The 9,357-nt window shown below is 32.4% G+C and overlaps 1 pseudogene; it reads left to right on the plus strand.

Moving 5' to 3' along the window:
• Positions 1 to 2,616: 2,616 nt before the first annotated feature.
• On the plus strand, positions 2,617 to 4,457 carry LOC107811689 (cytochrome P450 71A3-like; annotated as a pseudogene).
• Positions 4,458 to 9,357: the final 4,900 nt, after the last annotated feature.

Here is a 9,357-nt window from a genome sequence, read left to right on the forward strand (position 1 = left end):
ACTACAGGTCATGAAGTCATTGTTTGTTTATATGTTGATGACATGTTGATAATAAGCAAAAGTATGACAGATATAAATGCTACAAAACGCATGTTGGCTAGCAAATTCGACATGAAAGACTTAGGAATTGCTGATGTGATCTTAGAAATCAAAATTCAGAAGACTCCACAAAGTCTAGCATTATCACAGTCTCACTACATTGAAAAGGTAATTGACAAGTTCAAGTATTTGGATTCAAAATTACCAAGACTCCAATTGACGTGAGTTATGCACTTCAAAAGAATGAAGGTGAAAGTGACTCACAACTGAATTATGCAAGAGTATTGGGAAGTTTAATGTATATCATGAATTGTACTCGACCGGATATACATGTGTTATTAGCAAACTGAGTCAGTTTACAAGTAATCCCAATGAAATACATTGGACGACAATGAAACAAATTTTGGGATATCTGAAACATACCCAAAATTATGCTTTGCATTATAACAAATATCCTTCCATGATCAAGGGATATAGTGATGAAAATTGGATCAGCGGATCATCTGAAGTTAAATCCACGAGTGGATATGTTTTGACAATTGGGGGTGGAGCAGTGTCTTAGAAATCATCCAAATAAATGTGCATCGCCCGTTCTACAGTAGAATCTGAATTCATAGCTTTAGATAAGGCCGATGAAGAAGTTGAATGGCTTCGGAATTTCTTGGAAGTTATTACATTTTGGACCAAACCTTTGGCACCTATTTGTATACATTGTGATAGTCAAGTGGCAATAGGTATGGCAGGGAGCGTTATGTATAACGGAAAATCTCATCATATTAGACGGAGACACAATATCGTTAGACAACTATTTTCTAGTGGTGTTATCACAATTGACTACATAATGTCAAGAGATAACGTGGCGGATCCACTTACAAAAGGCCTATCTAGGGAGGTAGTTGAAAGATCATCAAAGATAATAGGGTTAAAATCCTAGGACAAGTCATCATGGCGGTAACTCTACCTAGCAGACTGGAGATCCCAAGAGCTAGGTTCAAAGAGATCAAACAAAGTTATGAATGACGGTTCAACATTGTCAAATAACTCAACTCTTTCTCGTGATGAAGAAAATGTTCAAAAATGAGATAAATCATTAAGGCTTTTTGATGAGTCAATAAAGCTTAAAGCTTTTTTAATGATTTGCTAAGTCTGGCAGGATATCACCAGATAGTGTGTCTTTAGGATTACACGTTTAGGAATCACGTATGTGAGTGTGAAGTGTAAGCCGCTTCAAGGGGAATGAAAGTAAAGGCTCATTCTCTAAGCACTCATGAAACCACACGGTGTTCATGGTTGAAACGAACACAACCATGAGATCCATAGATCGTTAAGGATTGATTGTGTGACTTATGTTTTCTAGGTATACAACAAAGCTCGACGGTTCAAAGATATCAAATCTACCGATTGACCAAGTATATCCGATATAAGTTCACTACAAAAAGTTCAAAAGGAAACCTACTTATCCAGATGCAATTAATTCTTGCATGTGAAACACATACACGTCCGTGCATTCCTTTAAGTTTATAGCCATTCCCCATTCATGTGGGGGGTTGTATGATTTTGTTATTAATAACAAAATAAGCGTGAATGGAAAATGGTGGGAAAAGAAATGGAGGGAAAAGAAATAGAGGGAAATAAAATTTTGAATGAGTTCACTTTACTAATGCACTTTGTCCCTCATTGGTAGAAGGAAAGAAAATCTTTGTGTATATATAGAGAAGCTCATTTTTTAGCTCTTAAAGAGCTAAGAAGAAGGCAAGTCTCGCGCCATTGTCATCGTCCCTCGCTCGGCTTCGGATTCAGATTCGGTCAAAGATCAATTGATTGATTAATCTTTTTGGACAAAATTCTTTTCAAATATTTAATTAATTAACAAAAATTCAAATCACCCATGACCCGCGACCCAGTGCGATCCAGTCCAATTTTTCTTTCCCGGATTATTTTAAATCCGTTTTAATATTCCCGCAATATTTCCAACAGCTATGGCTTTTCTGAAACAGTGTCAAACCTATTCCAACAGTTATGGTTGTTCTGAAAAGTTGCAAACCTTTTCAGAAACAGTACCAAATTGGCTATAAATATTCCTTCAAATCCCAGAATATTAACTTACGAAATTTTCTGATAATCTTCTTTTTCTTCTACACAAAAATTCCAGTGTGTTTTACAGCCTTCGAATGGTTCGCTGTTCATCAGCGTTTGGTACCAACACTCCGATGAGTTAAATCGTTCAACCTCGGGTAGTTGAGGGAAATAATTTCATTAAGGACACACTGTGTATTCAGTGGGCTCGATTTGTTCATATACTGTTTTCAAAATTTATTTTGAAGTTCAAATACTGTTTTTAGAATTTATTTCTACTAAATTTCTATTTCTGTGTTCAAAAAGATTATTGTTTTATTTATTTACAGCAATACACGGATTAATAACATATATGTTGGCAAAATCTAACTTCAACAAAATCTACCTTCCTCTACGTACGTTAAACAAAATCTTAGGCTAGTATTGTTATATATAGATATATAAAACAGTCTTGTAATACATATTACAGTATAGCATTTGGCAAACTCCTTACTGAAACAAATGTCTTTCCCCCGGTATTCACTTGTAGTTCCTGTACTAATTTTCATCCTCTTCCTTCATCAATGGTTCTTTGCTACTTCACATAACCAAAAGAAATTACCACCATCTCCACCAAAGCTTCCAATTCTAGGATACCTTCACCTACTTGGCCCGCTTCCTTACCGCGCTCTCCAGAAACTATCCAAACAACATGGTCCACTCATGCTGCTTCACTTTGGCAGTAAGCCAGTGCTCATTGCCTCTTCGATCGATGTTGCATGTGACATCATGAAAACCCACGATCTGGTCTTTTCGAATAGACCTAAATCAAGCATCTGTGATAGAATCCTCTATGGCTCCAAAGATGTTGCTTTTTGTCCCTATGGTGAATACTGGAAGCAAGTAAGAAACATTTCTGTGCTTCATCTTCTTAACAACAAAAGAGTGCGATCATTTCGGGACATTAGAGAAGAAGAAACGGCAAATATGATCCAAAAAATCAAACAAGCATCATGTTCAGTGATAGATTTGAGATATGTTTTGAGTTCCCTAACTAATAACGTGATTAGCAGAGTGGCCTCTGGGAGGAGGTATGATGAAGGGGAAGGTGGGAAGAATACTAAGACGACCGTGCTAGGGGCACTTGCTGAATTATTAGGTACTGTTAACATTGGTGACTATATTCCATGGCTTGATTGGGTGAACAAGATCAATGGTTTGGACAATAAAATCGAGAAAGTAGATAAAGAGTTAGATACATTTTTGGAGGAGGTGCTTGATGAACACATGACAGGAGATAAAGGTGAACTCCCTGATCGAAAAGCTAAAGATTTGGTGGACGTTTTGATTGAAATTCAGAAACAAAACGTCACTGATTTTCCTCTTCAAAGAGATTCACTAAAAACTATCGTCCTGGTACGCATCACATGCTTCCTCAAAAACTCAGTATCCGAACTCCCTCCACTGAATATCACATTGTGTATATAAGATTTTTTTTATTTTATGTATACATATTTGATGCTGAGTTCCTTAGCTTCTTCGCGTCATTGCGTGTTTACTTTTATTAATCTTTTGAATCCTTTTGGTGAAAATCCTGTTTCCACCACTGCTTATCATTATAACTGGAGCGTAATTTAGTCCCTTTGCTGGCTACAGCTCAATGTTGGAAACAAATGAATAACAGGAAAGTAAAAATTGAACTTGCGAACTGAAAATAGTTTGTTTTGTGTTTCTTCCAAACACGTAGGATATGTTTGGTGCTGGTACGGAGACAACATATACAACCTTAGAGTGGACAATGACAGAACTTTTGAGGCATCCAAAGGCCATGGAAAAATTGCAAAATGAGGTGAGACAAGTTGCCCAGGGAAAACCAGAGATAACAGAGGATGATTTAGGAAATCTGCACTACTTGACAGCAGTCATAAAAGAGAGCCTCAGGCTTCATCCCCCCGCACCATTACTAGTCCCTCGAGAATCAAGACAAGATGTAAAACTAAAGGGATATCAAATAGCAGCTGGAACACAAGCCACTGTGAATGTTTGGGCAATCGGAAGAGATCCGTTGCTGTGGGAAAATCCAGATGAGTTCCAACCAGAAAGGTTCCTGAGTAGTGCTATAGATTTCAAAGGATTACACTTAAGAGTTAATTCCGTTTGGCGCTGGGCGGAGGGGCTGCCCTTGAACTACTTTTGCTGTTGCAGTAAATGAGATAGCATTAGCAAGACTTGTGCACAAGTTCGATTTTTCATTACCAGACGGGATAAAAGGGGAAGATTTGGACATGACTGAAGCCCCTGCTGGCCTCACTGTTTACAGGAAATCTCCTTTGCTTGCAGTGGCTACCCCATGCTTTTGCTAAGAGTTACGTATGTGTATATCTTGTATCAATTATGAGACTATTTAATTGGTTGATTATTTTAATTTCAAAACATTCAGATTATTTAATTAGTTTAAGGGATAGTCTTAATGCCAACATAACAATGATCCTTACTTTAGATGCATCACTATAATGTTGATAATATATCAACTGATAAAGCATAAAAGGTAATCAATGGAAGTACATAAAAAAATTCTCTGAAGCTGATTTAGATGTTTATGCTGATTCTACTGAATAAAAGCTATAAATCATAGACGGATCTAGCATTTCTAAAACATGGATGCACCACAAAAGAAATGACAAAAAAAGAAGAAGTATTAAGTGGGAAGTAATCTCTATTCTTTTGGATAAATAACTCAGTATTTAACCAAGTATCATTCAGGCTTTGTGGAGCATGGATGCCATCAGATAATATTAGATTAATTCTAAAAAAATACATACAAAAAATACATAGGTTAACGGAGAGATGATGGGTTCACGTGCCCCATAATTTACCCTATAAATCCACCCCTACTATAAAACAGCTAACTCCCAATAAGTTCATAGACATGAAAATATAAAATGGAAAGAATGGAAATAATAACTTTAATGAGCTCTATATGCTCAAATACATGTATAGATATACCGAAATACTAAAAGCACAGACAGCATAATAATCAAGATGACGGTATACGTGATAAAACAGAATAGCACATACCTTTCACACTAGTTTTGATCAACCCAAAGCTTTAGTCATGTCTCACGAGAGTCTTCTTTTGCCTCATGAGTCATGTGTAAGATCTTGTTAAGTAAATACTGCGGGGATGAAATAACTTCACAGAGAAGTTACCGGTCAGGGATTTTTGGGTTTTGTTATTAATAACAAAAGAGGTGTGAATGAAAAATAGTGGAAAAAGAAATGGAGGGAAGTGAAATTATGAAATAGTTCACTTTATTAATGCACTTTGTCCCTTATTGGAAGAAGGAAAGAAAATCTTTGTGTATACATATATAGAAGCTCATTGTCACGCCCCAACTTTGGGAGGCGCGACCGGCGCTCAATCGAGTGAACCCAACTGAGCAAGCCTTGTCAACCAGTATCTACCCAACTCGATAGGAATAAGGAAGCCATAGTTACCTTTATTTAAACTAGGAAAGATAGTACATTAAACACGGTTAGTTGATTTTTTTATCCCAACCTTAAACCGTAGTTAAGTTTCCAAGTTCCCATACAATTATGGTTTAAATAGGAAATAACTTAAACTTAATGTTAGAAAAAGAAACTGTAAAACTAGAGGATAGTTTAACCGCCATGGTTAGAATAACAAAAGAAAACGAAGAAATAGATAGAAAACGAGAGATTAAAGAAATACAACAGCAAGCTAAAGAAAAAATACAACAGATAGAGGAAGTAAAAAACACTAAAATAACAGAATTAGAAAAAGAATTAGAGATGCTAAAACAGATGTATGCAAATAAACTAAAAGAAAAGGAAAAACGTAAAGAAGAAGAAGAAGAACTAAAACTAACAAATGAGATAGAAAGATTCAAATTACAGTTAGAAGAAGTACATGAGAGTCCATCAAAAATAAGTATAAACGAAATAAATGACCAAAGTGATAAAGACACAGAACTAGGAGAAAACTATTCAGAAACAAGTGAAACATACACAGAACTTATAGAAAAAACAGAAAAGATAAAAATAAACCCAGAAATAAATACAGGAGATATGAACGAAGATAAACCAAGCATATCAGGAATAAAAAATTCAAAACAATTAAACCCAACCTATTACAGAGTAAGTTATGATGCATATGACAGAAACAAAACATTATGGGATAAAAGGTTAAATAAGAAATGGGCACCAAGACAGATAACTGAACAATATAATTTTTTAGATCTAGATTGTGTAGCAGATATAAATAAAACAATACAATTATGGATAGGATATATCTCAAAACAACTAATAGATAATAAAATAACAATAACGGAAACACCAGGATATATAGAAAGAACATTAATAGGAACTGTAAAATTATGGTTACAAAATTTATCAAGTGAAAGCTTAGACACATTAAGGAGTAATAAAAAACTTGACGGTACAACTACAACAACAGTTACAGATATATTAAATAAATATGAAATAGCAATAAGAAATGAATTTAGTAGTATGACAACAGAAGTAGAAGAACAAAATAAAGAAAAAATTACAAATAGAAATTTAATGACAAAATTAGCAATATGTAATATGTGTTATATAGATGAATATACTTGTGCATTTAGAGACTATTATTATAAAGGAACATATAGTCCAGATGAAAGTAAAGAGATAAGAAAATTATATTTTACAAAATTACCAGAACCCTTTAGCTCAAAAATAATAAAAAGTTGGAACGAAGCAGGACTAGCAGATACATTAGGAGTAAGGATAAAATTTCTACAAAACTGGTTTATAGAATTATGTGAAAAATATAAAGAAAACATGAAAATGGAAAAAATATTAGTAAAAAATTTGGCATGTTGCAAAAGTAGAATAGCACTCCAATTTGGCTGCACAGATAAATATTACAAAAAAGAAGGAAAGAAAAAGAAATTTAAATCAAAATATTCAAAGTATAAATATAGGAAACCAAGAAGAAGATATTATGTAAAAAATTATAAACATAAAAAACCATATAGGAAAAAGAAAAAACTAACAGAATGTACTTGCTATAATTGTGGAAAGCTAGGACACTTAGCCAAAGATTGTAAATTACCAAAAAACCCAAAGAAGAAACAAATTACCGAAATATTGATAGATAATGATAAATATACACAAGTAGAATATGTAGATTATGAATTAAGCAGTGAAGACAGCATATATGAGATATCAGAAAACGAGTTCTCTGAAAATGAAATAAACAAGGATATAGAAGAGTCAGATGAAGAAAATTATGACTGAAAAAGATATACAAATTATACAACAAGAAGAACACCAAGATGAACAATCTTCAGAACAAAAAATAATATTTGACGCTAATATATTTGAACAAATAAAAGGAAAAGAATTGGATCTAAGTATAGACAAAATATTAGAAGTACCAACAATAAAGAATTGGTTTAAAAGACAAAAAGAAGAATACTATGTAGTAAGCCAAAGAGAACATATAATAGATTGTAAATACATCAAAGGTAAAGCACAAATACCAATTTTAAATAAAAGACTACTAAATAAAGAAATACAAGATATAAAAGCAAAAAATCCAATAAAATATGTACACTTAGGAGGAAAGGAGATCCTAATAAAAGCATGTTTTAGGGAAGGAATAGATACCCCTATGGAAATATACTTGGCAGATGATAGGATTGTACAACCTATTGAAAAGAGTATAATAAGTGCTGTAAGAGGTAACTTAATATACCAAAAATTTAAATTTATAGTAAGTGCTAACTATTCAGTAGCAGTAGATGATAAAAATATAGATAAATCATTAGTATTATACTGGAAAATGTCTGGAATAGAATTAGCACCAGGAAGTAAAATATTCACAGCAAGATGTAAAAATCTATATGTCTTAACAACAAAACATAAGATAACAGCTAAAAATAAAATAAATAAAATAAAAATAGAAAATCCATTCGAAAGAATAGTATCAGTTATAGACAACAATGATTACAGTTATACAGAAATAGACATGGATGAAGACTTAGAAATAGTAAAAGAAAGATTAAGCACATCAAAACGAATAAATAATGAAATGCCAGAAACATCATCAAGAAGTACATCAAAAAGAATAAATTATACCACTCCACAAAAATTAATAGAACAAAAAATAGAAGAAATAAACTCACATCATTATTATATAACAGGAATAATGGACCAAAGAAAATATTTAATACTAATAAATACAGGGCAGGAAGAGAATTATGTTATAAGAGAACTAATACCAGAACAAGAGATAGTAACAATAGAACAACAAAATTCAGAACTACCAAAAGCGTTAAGAAAAAACGAAGAAACAACTGAAAAAGAATTAATTATTGGAGGAATACCAATATTAATAAATTTTAAAATATATCAAGGAGATAAAAATATTACACTAGGGATAAAATGGTTAGAAAAAGTCAAACCATATAAATTAGAAGATAGGCAATTAACAATAAGTTATGAAAATAAGAAAATAATAATAAAAAGAACTTTGATATAATGCCAAAGATATACATACTTTCCAAAATAATAGTAGAAGGATATTATAATAGATATTATACACATATGGTGGATACAGGAGCAGAAGCTAATATGTGTAGACATAATTGTTTACCAGAAAGTAAATGGGAAAAGCTAAAAGCCCCCATAGTAGTAACAGGATTTAATAATGAAGGAAGTATGATAACATATAAAGCAAGAAATATAAAAATACAAATATGGGATAAAATATTAACCATAGAAGAAATATATAGTTACGAATTCACAAATAAAGATATATTATTAGGAATGCCATTTTTAGATAAATTATACCCACATATTATAACAAAAACACATTGGTGGTTTACTACCCCGTGTAAACAAAAATTAGGAGCAAAAAGAGTAAATAATAAAGTAAGAAAAACAACACCCTGGATTAAAGGAAGTGAAAAGATTACCCAAAAAATTAGAAAATGTAATACAAAGTAACCATAATATAGAGATAATCATTTTCTCAATAAATAAGATAAAACCACTACAAGATAAACTAGAATTACTATATAATGATAATCCACTCCAAGGATGGGAAAAACATCAAACAAAAATAAAGATTGAACTAATAGATGAAAATAGCATAATAACACAAAAACCTTTAAAATACAATTTTAATGATTTAACAGAATTTAAAATGCATATAAAAGAATTATTAGATAATAACTACATACAAGAAAGTAATAG

This window comes from Nicotiana tabacum, chromosome 20 (assembly GCF_000715075.1).
Source record: "Nicotiana tabacum cultivar K326 chromosome 20, ASM71507v2, whole genome shotgun sequence".
In the NCBI taxonomy this organism is placed as follows: domain Eukaryota; kingdom Viridiplantae; phylum Streptophyta; class Magnoliopsida; order Solanales; family Solanaceae; genus Nicotiana; species Nicotiana tabacum.